Here is a 12320-nt window from a genome sequence, read left to right as displayed (position 1 = left end):
CTGTAATTTCCCGGATTACTTTTTTTTAAAAACAGGTAGTATATTTGCAATCCTTCACTCATAGGGTATGGCCCCCAAATTAACAAATTTATTAAAAATCCTTGTTATTGGAGTTGCAATTTTATGTTCCAGTTACTTTAATATTCTTGGAGATTATTCGGGCTCCCCATTTAATCCAGGTCAAATGTTTGAATTTGACTTCCTCGGATGTGGTCATTTCTATTTCCATATCCTCATTTCCATTAGCCACCATGTCACTACCCCTACGCACCTCATTACCCTTATTAAAAACCGAGGTAAAGCATTTGTTTAGGTTTGGGGCCAGGCCTAGATTATCTTTAATCTCCACCCAATCCTCAGTGTTTAGTGGTTTCACTTCTTTCCTTGTTTCCTTTTTATTTACATGGCTACAGAACATTTTACTATTGGTTTTAATTTCCCTTGCAAGGTCCAACTCTGTTTCACTTTTGGCAGAGGCAGATTTACAGTAAAACACGGGGTGCCCTGGCATGAGGTCCCCCAACAACAGAGGGGCCCAGGACTGGGCAGCTGCAGGGTCAGAAGCTTGGTCCTGCCAGCTCCTGGGGCTCCTGCTGCAGGCTCCGCACCCACCAGCAGCCAAGCACACCAGCAGCCTGTTCCCTGCCTCCTGTCCGGAGCATGCCATGTTCCCGGCCCTCCCCCGCCCTCCCAGTGCTTCCCCTGCCACCAAACAGCTGTTTGCCAGAGCTCAGGTTGCTCCGGGAGGGAGGGGAAGGAGAGGGGCTGCAGCACGCTCGGGGAGGAGGCAGAGAAGAGGTGGGGTTGGGGCCTTGAGGAAGTGGGTGGAATCGGGGCAGGGCGGAGCAAAACTGGGGCCTCCGCACTCCCCCTACCCCCTCATCCTCCTGCTGCAAGCTGCTCAGGGCAGGGGGCTGGGAACACCCCCACAACCCAGCCCCTGTCTTGACTCCTGCACCCCCCCACATACCCCACCCCCCACACTCCATGCCCTGGCTCTTTCACCCCCCCACACACATCCCCACTCCCACCCTGAGCCCCCTGCCCTTCCTGACTCCTACATCCCCCTCACACACCCACAACCATGACTCCTGCACCCCCTCACACACTCCCAGCCATGACTCCTGCACTCCCTCACAAACCCCCAGCTACCTGCCCTCCCTGACTGCTGCAGCCCCCTCACAGCCCCTGCCCCCCCGACTCCAAACTCTGGCTATTCCATTGACCCTTGCCCTCTTCTTTTAGGACTAGCTGCTCTTCTCTTCTTCTTTGCCCTACCACCTTCTTTCATTGCCTGTTGTGACCTTCATTTTCCAGCTCAGCAAACCTGTTCCTGAACTCTGTTTCTCCTTCATTACCTGACCTTTTCCTCTGCCTGGTTCTCACAGTCACATGCCTCCACTGGCCACTTTCCTCACCCAGCAGTCTATCTTCACCATTCTCCAGTCCCTGCCTCTGCGAGGCTTGAGTTCTCCCTTCAGCCTCCTCTTGCCTTCCCTCCATCATCAGTTCAAATCCCCATTGAAACTCAACCATACTTACCACTTGCATCTCCAAATCTCAGATCTTCTCTTTCATCAGCTCCATCAGGCATCACTTCATACGAACAAGGCCTTTTTGGGTACCCACTCCAGGAAATTTACATGTTGCAGCTTCCACATCCAATCATCTTAATTGTCTCTTCCATTCCTTGGGTCACTTCCACTGCCGCCTCTGCATCTGTCATAGCCTTCCTGCCTAACCTCCAGTCAGAGAAAATAAACAAACACACACCAAAATAGAACCAGAACACCACACAGTCCCTCCCCTAAGCTCTCCTACAAACTCCTACTCAAATTCCCATTTTCAACTCTCCTTGCTGGCTCCTGTGCCGTTATAGGCCCCTTAATCAGGGAAGCCCTGTCTCCTAATCAGGCTTCCTACAGAGGCTATTCTTACAAGTTGTTTCTGTCCCCAGGCCTATTTACACTCAAATATTAAGGTCCCATTGTTTTTCCTAGACTAGGCAATTGAATCTTTCTCCCCATAGTTCTCTTATAGTAGGAGATGGGCAATGGTTGTTCTCCTTTAACTGCCAACTCACACTATCTTAGCTCTCTAGATGTCCTTTGCTTTTGCTGACCAAGCAGTTCACTGCTTTCCATTCCCTGCTTCCTACCAGCAGCTTCTTCCTTTTACGGAAGATGCTTCTGCAATTAACAATATTTTTTTTGTTTGGAAGCATGAGTTAAATCATTAGGTTCAATCTACTCCTGCAGATGTAATGATCAAGACAGATGAGTCTGAAAATGAAAGAGCTGTTTTGGCTTGAATATGTTCTTATCTGGAGACACATACTCAGCAAATTTATGGTCTGTTTATTTTGGAAACGCGAGTACTGGAAACTTTCATATTAAAAAAAAACAGTGTTATTCCAAGAGCAACACAAGCTTTATAGATCAGCATTCTTTTAACCCACCTAGAGGTTTTTCACGGCCTCAAAAATATAGAGGAAAAGGATTTGCAATCAATTCTTGAGCAAATGACTTTTTCCATATCTTCTCTGAAGTCAAATGAGATTAGCTAAATTGTGTATGCTCTTTATTCCAAGGTCCACTTGATTAGGCCAGGGGAAAGGTCTGGAACTCAGTTAATCCAACCTTCTCCATGAATATGCCTGCCAGAGTCCCCTTGTCACCTTAGACCATGCTGACCCCCGTTTTTCGCCCATTCTTTTTTGTTTTCCTTTTTGTTTTCTATTTTCTTCCTTTTGGCAATCTAGTTGTAAACTCAGTGCCATAAATTCAATTCTATTTCAATTATTTTAACTATTTCATCCAGTATACTAGGGACCATCTAGTAGATACTGTAGAAATTGGTAATTAAACATATACATAATCATTCCCAGACAAACTTCTGTAGGGGGGTTGATTCATCAATGTATTCCTATACATATATTGTTGCATCAGACCCTTTATTTGAATTTGTCTGGGAATTATAATTTATGTATGCATACAGTGAATTTCAGTTGCTGATCTGATGTAGGGAAAGCATTCATTGTGATGACTGAAAGAGCTATTGGGAGTTAAAACAAGATTGTTTTATTTAAAAAAATAGGCAGAGAAGGACAGTTGTTTTCTCCCAATTGTGAATTTGTTTCAGTTCACTTCAGACATAATTATGATCATTAATTGTATGCAGTGTTGTAGCTGTGTTGGTCCCAGGATATTACAAAGACTAAGTGGGTGAGGTAATATCTTGTATTGGAGCAACTTCAGTTGGTGAGAGAGATAAGCTGAAGAAGAGCTCTGTGTATCTCAAAAGCTTCTCTCTCTCACCAACAGAAGTTGGCCCAATAAAATATTATCTTGCCTACCTTGTCTCTTTATAATCATTAGCACAATACAAAACACATCAAAATGACTTAGGCTATCCTTAAAGAATTTAATAATGAGCATGGGGTGATTTTTTATAGGTTTATCCAAGTCTAGAAGCCCAGTAGCATAAGAGATTGCCACATGAAACTTGTACAAGGGACTAACATTACTATGATAACATCTTATTTTAAGAGATCACCCCTAACATATCCACAAAGTACTGGTCCAGAATCCTAGCCCCAATGTCACCCCTTTGAGAGTAGCACAAACAAGCCATAAATCTGGCTTAACCAGAGAGTTGGGGATTCCCCCAGCATAAAGGAATCCCAAATAGTGTAGAGATCTACACAATCCTTATTCTCTGGCATTCCCCAGTGTCGAAGACATGTAGGGAACAGTGCCAGGCAAAAGGTCCTGAGTGCTATTCACTTCAGTGATCCGCAGCTGGTGTAAGAACTTTTTATGACTGCAGCCACAGCCACCTTCATTCCTGGGACCAGGCCAGTAGACCCCACCCTCCAGTTCTGATGAGCCACAAACACATCCTTTGCAGATGCCTCAATTCCCTCATATGTGTACAGCACATAATGAACACAGCTGAGAATCTGAGTACATTTCTGATTTGTCAGTCTTTGAAGTACTTACTTAAGACAGGGAGAAGACCTGAATAAGGTTTTCAATTTTAAAGCCCTCATATTTAATAAAAGTTAGCTGGTTAGTCTCTCAGATATCACTGTATTAAGTGGAATGAATCCTTAGATAGAACTATTCCATTTATCTAAATCCATCCCCTACCTCCAGGGAGCCTCCCCATTCACTGGAACTGGGAACAACTGGATGGGCATACAGGGATTACACAACTCTGTGCAGCAGCAGCCCATAAGGGCCACGTTACACACTCTAGAGCCTACTCCAGACATTAAGCTGGAGGAGTCTCAGTGGAGCTATTCTGCAGTCACTCTGCAGACTGCAAATGCGGATTCCTCTCCCTCTACCCAATGCATCTTCCCAGCAACAGATCTGGCAACTGAGCCATGATGCTGCTTTTTAGATTCTGGGCCTATATGAATATTGAATTGCTGCTAAGACCCTTATTTTCATATGAAGAAAAGTCAAATTTGCAAGAATTAATAACATGTATCTGTGATCGTAAAACCAAACAATAAAAAGGGACCCGCTTTTCTTTGTGAAAATAGATGTGATGCGGTATTACACGCATCTCAAGGAAGATCAACGCCATTGTAAATATAGAAGTTTCTCATCCTGGCATTTTTATTACAATTGCAATGTACCAAGTCTGGTAAATCCAGCTCTAGCAAAGATGTAGAGCTATATAGAGAGAGATATAAAGGATGAACTAGTTGTCTGGTTTATAACCTGTATTATATAGTAGTTGATAGCAGTCAACCCTTTGGGCTTATATGATTATTGGTGTCAGCACCTCTGGTGTTCTCAGATTACATCAGTGACTGACTTTAAATGTTGTGACATTATTTAGTTTTATTATTTTTGTCAGAAGGGATGCCTGTGATCAATACAGGATGCTTTTATCATAATCATCTGTCCCTTAGTCATAAAAATACAGATGTTCAGCTTCTTATGAATGTCTTTATTTTTATTTACATGTATAGTTGTAATTTAGGAGTGTCTTAATATGTGTTTATACAGCACCCAGTACAAAGGGGCCCCAATTCTGACTGGGGCCTCTTGGCACTATCAGAATACAAGTAATAATCCTACTTTGCTAAAAATTGAATTCATTTCAGTGTACCTTTAAATGCAGTAAAACTAAGACAAGTTATATTAATAATCACAAGAACATATTGCTTCTACCCCTTTAGAAATTGTGGAAATGCTACATGGATAGCATATGGGATTTAGTCATTTTCTTTGTACCAAGGGCTTAGTCTAACTCCCACTGAAGTAACTGAAAGATTCTGACTTACGTCAGTAGAGCAAGACTAAAGATTGATATCAGTCATAACTGAATAAGTCCTAGTACAATATGCAGTTACCCATGACCAAATACATACACTTTTAGAATCCAACCCTGCAAATACACATGCAAGTAGCTTTATGCACATAAGTAGTTCTACTGACTTCAAAGGAGTAAAGATAAGCAAATGAATAAATGTTTCCAATGTCAGGGTTTTCAGTTTCTATTGCTCACTGGAGCCAGGAGAAGGTAGGAGGAGTTGGGAACAAGAGCAAGTAACATTCAAATTTAAAGGTTTACCTGCCTGATAAATATTTTTATGGAAATGTTCTTGACAAAAATCCAATAACTAGAACTCCAGTGACCTCCTTTTCTCCAAGTGTGATGCTTTGTGCTCAACAAAAATGGATCCTAGAACAGATTAATACAATTTTTGAAAATTCTTATCCTTAATAGGTAAGGGGTTGAAACTTTGCTAAATAAATTGATTATCTTTCAATAACCACTGCCTGAAAGGTCAACTTTCAAATTTGGTCTTGTTTTCTGTAGCCATTATAAATGAGTATACCAAATTTCAAGATTTCTAGACCAGCAGAAACCAAGATGTTAATTTGGTCTGTCAATCAGCAATTGTATTATATTAGATTCCAATATAAAACAGAAGTAGCACAGATAATAAATATTTTCACTGTGTGTTAGAGAATATGTGGATACTCGTTTTCTTATAAAGTTAAGCTAATTGTGCAAAAGATGACAACATTAAACAGTAGTAAAACCCTTAGTATTTCCTCTGGTTGCTATTTAGGTATTTTTTTTAAATTTCCTACACATCCAGCAATGATTCTTCTTGCATATATTTTATATATTATAGGGATTACCGAAACCTGGTGGAATAGTACTCATGACTGGAGCACGGGTATTGAAGTCTATGTGCTGTTTAGAAAAGACAGGAAGAAAGGCAAAGGTGGTGGAGTAGCCTTGTACATCAATGATGAAATTAAATGTAGCGAAATAAGAAGCGATGGAATGGATAAGACAGAGTCTGTCTGGGCAAAAATCACACTGGGTAAAAAAGCAACTAGAGCTTCCCCTGAGATAGTGCTTGGGGTGTGCTACAGACCGCCGGGATCGGACTGGGATATGGATAGAGACCTCTTTAATGTCTTTAATGAAGTAAACACAAAGGGGAATTGTGTGATTATGGGGGACTTCAACTTCCCGGATATAGACTGGAGGACGAGTACTTGCAAGAATAATAGGGGTCAGATTTTCCTGGATGTGATAGCGGATGGATTTCTTCATCAAGTAGTTGAAGCACCTACAAGAGGGGATGCCATTTTAGATTTGGTGTTGGTGAGCAGTGAGGACCTCATAGAAGAAATGGTGGTAGGGGACAACCTTGGTTCGAGTGATCATGAGCTGATTCAGTTCAAACTAGATGGAAGGATAAACAAATGTAGATCTGGGATTAGGGTTTTTGACTTCTCGAGGGCTAATTTTGAAGAGTTAAGGAAATTAGTTAGGGAAGTGGATTGGACGGAGGAATTAGTGGATTTAAATGTGGAGGAGGCCTGGAATTACTTTAAGTCACAGCTGCGGAGACTGTCGGAAGCCTGCATCCCGAGAAAGGGGAAAAAAAACCATGGGCAGGAGTTGTAGGCCAAACTGGATGAGCAAGCAACTCAGAGAGGGGATTAGACAAAAGCAGAAAGCTTACAGGGAGTAGAAGGAAGGCAGGATCAGTAAGGAAAGCTATCTTGCTGAGGTCAGGACATGTAGGGATAAAGTGAGGAAGGCTAAAAGCCACATTGAACTGGAACTTGCAAAGGGAATCAAAACCAATACTAAAAGGTTCTACAGCCACATAAATAAGAAGAAAACAAAGAAAGAAGAAGTGGGGCCGCTATACACTGAGGATGGAATGGAGGTTAAGGATAACCTAGGCATGGCCCAACATCTAAACAAGTACTTTGCCTCAGTTTTTAATAAGACTAGTGAGGAACCTTGCGATGATGGAGGGATGATAAACGGGAATGTGGATGTGGAAGTGGATATTACCGCAACTGAGGTAGAGGCCGTACTTGAACAGCTCGATGGGACGAAGTCGGAGGGCCCGGACAATCTCCATCCGAGGATATTAAAGGAACTGGCGCGTGAAATTGCGAGCCCGTTAGCGAGAATTTTTAAGCAATCGATAAACTCGGGGGTTGTGCCCTATAACTGGAGGATTGCTAATGTAGTTCCTATTTTTAAGAAAGGGAATAAGAGTGATCCGGGTAATTATAGGCCTGTTAGCTTGACGTCTGTAGTATGTAAGGTCTTGGAAAAAATTTTAAGGGAGAAAGTAGTTAAGGACATAGAGGTCAATGGTAATTGTGACGAATTGCAACACGGATTTACTAAAGGTAGATCGTGCCAAACCAATCTGATCTCCTTCTTTGAGAAGGTGACGGATTACTTAGATAAAGGAAATGCGGTAGATATAATTTACCTAGATTTCAGTAAGGCGTTCGACACGGTTCCGCACGGGGAGCTGTTAGTTAAATTGGAAAAGATGGGAGTGAATATGAAAGTTGCAAGGTGGATAAGGAGCTGGTTAAAGGGGAGACTCCAGAGGGTCGTATTGAAAGGTGAACTGTCAGGCTGGAAGGAGGTCACCAGTGGAGTCCCTCAAGGATCGGTTTTGGGACCGATCTTATTTAACCTTTTTATTACTGACCTTGGCACAAAGAGCGGTAATGTGCTAATAAAGTTTGCGGATGACACGAAGCTGGGGGGTATTGCTAACACGGAGAAGGACAGGGATACTATTCAGGAAGATCTGAACCACCTTGTAAACTGGAGTAATAGAAATAGGATGAAATACAATAGTGAAAAGTGCAAGGTCATGCATTTAGGAATTAATAATAAGAATTTTGGATATACGTTGGGGGTGCATCAGTTGGAAGCGACGGAGGAGGAGAAGGACCTTGGGGTACTGGTTGATAGCAGGATGACTATGAGTCGCCAATGTGATACGGCTGTTAAAAAAGCAAATGCGATTTTGGGATGCATCAGGTGGGGTATTTCCTGCAAGGATAAGGATGTGTTAGTACCGTTATATAAGGCGTTGGTGAGACCCCATCTGGAATACTGTGTGCAGTTCTGGTGTCCCATGTTCAAGAAGGATGAATTCAAACTGGAACAGGTTCAGAGACGGGCTACAAGGATGATCCGAGGAATGGAAAAACTGCCTTATGAAAGGAGACTCAAAGAGCTTGGCTTGTTTAGCCTGGCCAAAAGAAGGCTGAGGGGGGATATGCTCGCTCTATATAAATATATCAAGGGGGTTAACGTTAGGGAGGGAGAGGAATTATTTAAGTTTAGTACTAATGTAGACACGAGGACGAATGGGTATAAACTGGATATTAGGAAGTTTAGACTTGAAATTAGACGAAGGTTTCTGACCGTTAGGGGAGTGAAGTTCTGGAATAGCCTTCCAAGGGAAGTAGTAGGGGCAAAAGACTTTCCTGGCTTTAAGACAAAGCTTGATAAGTATATGGAGGGGATGTTATGATAGGATCGTTAATTTGGGCAATTGATCTTGAATTACCACCAGACAGGTCTGCTCAATGGTCTGCGGGGAGATGTTGGATGCGATGGGTACTGAGTTGCTGCAGAGAATTCCTTCTTGGGTGCTGGCTGGTGACTCTTGCCCACATGCTCAGGGTTTAGCTGATCGCCATATTTGGGGTCGGGAAGGAATTTTCCTCCAGGGCGGATTGGCAGGTGCCCTGGAGGTTTTTCGCCTTCCCCTGCAGCGTGGGGCACGGGTCGCTTGCTGGTGGTTTCTCTGCAGCTTGAGGTCTTCAAACCATTTTTGAGGATTTCAATAACTCGGTCCTGGGATAGGGGTTGTTATAAAATTGGCTGGGTGGGGTTCTGTGGCCTGCCTTGTGCAGGAGGTCAGACTAGATGATCAGATTGGTCCCTTCTGACCTATGAGTCTATGAGACTGTGAATTCCTCAGTGATGAGAGACAAAGCCAGGAGAAATAATTTTAATAGTAAAAAGAGGTAAATATTTACCAGGTGAAGGTCAGAGTGAGGCAAAATAACTACCTTAGGACAGCAGCTAGTTCTCTCTCCAGATTCAAAAGGTCAGCTACCGGGAGTATAATTTAGGAAAATCTGAGTTCAATAATGGCCGGCCAGTGAGAACACAGATACTTCTTAAGAAAAGATGGCTGAAATTCCAATTTTATGAGGTTAAGGATCTGAGAGAAAGTCTGTGGTTTCCATAACTGAAGGTAATGTGCTATTTGTTTCATTAGTTTTGTTATATCTTGATGCAATAAGTACCCACATCCATTCTGGACATCTGCTGCTTGAAGTTTACCACCACATCATCAGAAAAGGCCTTATTCTTCCTGGTCCTTAATGACTATACAGTGAAAGGGGTGAGGAGCACTAGGAGCCTTGCTTCCTTTATGCAGCCCAGGTAAGGGCAAGGTAGAATTGCATTTCTTGTGCTCAGTGGAATGCAGACACTGCTCCATCCCCATTTGCAAAGTGCCACAAATGGGATCGGTAATAGGTGAGGCCATGCCTCCCTCCCCTCCACTATGCCTGCAGATTGAGGCTGACACACAAGGTTTAGATAGCTGCAACCCATAAAAGGGCACACTACCAAATTCACTCCTTTGCATTTCAGGAAGTTCAGAGATGCATTCTGCCTGATGCCTCCAATTCAGTTCCTAGGTCATTCACCCACCATCAGATGTTAATGACTTTTGGCTACTTGTAACCTGGATTTAGCTCAGTAACCTGGAGTGGAAACCATCATCCTATTACAAGTCTCCTAAGCCACCCAACTGACAATAAAGGATTTATTTTCATCGTTTTCCCCCCCATTGTCAATTATATAATTTATACCCATATAAAATTTTGACAAAAGCTCCAAGGCAGTGGAGAATCAGGCTCTAAATATTTTTGTTGAGTGCATAAATCCTTCCTTCTTTGGTGAATACTCCAATTCCATTTTTGACATTATTCCAAATGATAACTCACTTGTAATATATGTAATTTAGAGCCCTGAGACCAGTATTAACAATGTTTATATTTTGATTCTTCTGAATATTCAGATTTATATTTTTACTTTGATTATAAATATCTAAAAAAGAAACAAAAACTTTGTTTGGTGACTCTTAAGGTTGCATCAGGACACACCCCACCAACCCTGCACTTTGAAAGCACTGAAATAAATTACAGTAAAAAGTCTTTTATTCGTTGCCACCTTCTTATCACCTACAATTCTGTCAATCACGCACTCCATAAGGTTTTTCCTTCCACCTTCAACAGATACTTAAAAATCAATGTGTACCCCAACTCATCCTACCTTCTCCTGGCCCCAGTGAGAAGTAGAAACAGAAAGCCCTACTTCAGAGCCAACTGTTCCAACACCCTCCTCCAGAACCCTGGAAAAGTGATGGTGTGGCGCAATGCCCACTGATGGTGCTGTGCAATGTGCATTGATATTTCATATGATTTGAAAATATGAAGCATCAATCTTAAATCTACCTATCTATATTTGTTTTAACTTTTATGGTCAGATTCACTACCACTTTACCTCACTTATGAATATCATAAAGCAGCCAAAGCTTATAGGCTAGTTAACTGCATTTTGAGTTGGCTTTGCTTTGCCAGAGCAGCACAAAACAGCTGGAGTTCCCTGTTCCTCCTGTCCTCGGTGTTTTAACTATATGGGAGGTTACTGACATTTTGGAAGGAAAAAAAAATTGGCAGTGGTTGCTAAATTTCTTAAAGGACACACTTTTAATTAATTTGTATGTCTACATAAGTTTTACTTGTAAATTTTCAGAAAATTCATTTTCTACTGAAAGACTAAGTACTGTAATTTTTGGGAGGATACACTGTGTTTTTAATACACACCAAACAGATTAACTCCCTGCTTTAAGATCAGCTTTAACTATTGTGTCACTACTAATGCCTTCATACAATCATAGTTCAGCACAAATATTTTGCTAGTCATTGAATATATTACCTCACATTTTTATCAGCAGGAATATCTCTGGATCAGGATTAAGTATATTAATATTTGTACATAGCAGTAACAGGAGCTAAGAAATTCATCCTTATGTTCAGAACAAGAATTGTAAAGAAAACTAAAATAGTGTACAAGCTTGTCTCTTTTGCCAACAGAAGTTGGTCCGATAAAAGGTATCACCTCACCCAACTTTTTTTGTCAATTTTGTCACTCATTTGTTTTGTTACAAATGATTGTTTCCATGCAATAACTCAGCTGAATAAAGCTTAAACCCACATGATAAACTGAGGCACATATTGCTATGAGATATGCAATCTCCAGGAATTTCAGTCTGTAGCTGTGAAAATGCACAATGTACAACCATAATCAAAAGCTGAAAACTAAACATTAGTGTCCTGATATTGTCTTTTTCTAATTTGGTATGTGCACTGGATTCCATCTTGTTTGCTGTGTTTTTTGTATATTTTAATGAAAATGTTTTAAAGATATTTTACACAGATGTTTTTATGTTACTATTCTGAGAACAGTAAGTGAACATATCGATCAGAGAGCAGTTGAGGTTCAGAAATAGTAGTTATTGATAGATATCCAGAACTATTACCTCCATCCTCAAAGTTTCTATTTGCATGTTGTATTACTTGTCTGTGTTAGTTTGTGATTTTGTTGTTGTTTATTTGCATGGAATTATTTTTAGAAGGGGGATGGTAATTAGCGGCTGCAGTCAGCAGCAGAGCGAGCTCTACAGTTTTTGCCCCCCCAAGCAGCGCGCCGACCCGCGGTGCAGTCCGTGTGCCCTTAGGGCAGCAGGCGCATTTCCGCGGCAGCGGCAATTCAGCAGCAGCTTCTATGTTTAGCTGAAGCCGCCCAAGACAGCTAAACATAGAAGCTGCTGCCGAATTGCCCTCACCACGGAAACGCGCCTGCCGCCCTAAGGGCACACGGACTGAGCCCGCCGTCAGTGGCAGCAATTCAGCGCGCTGCTC

The sequence above is a fragment of the Gopherus evgoodei genome, chromosome 2, assembly GCF_007399415.2.
Source record: "Gopherus evgoodei ecotype Sinaloan lineage chromosome 2, rGopEvg1_v1.p, whole genome shotgun sequence".
NCBI classification, from domain to species: domain Eukaryota; kingdom Metazoa; phylum Chordata; order Testudines; family Testudinidae; genus Gopherus; species Gopherus evgoodei.
This window is presented reverse-complemented; position numbering follows the sequence as displayed.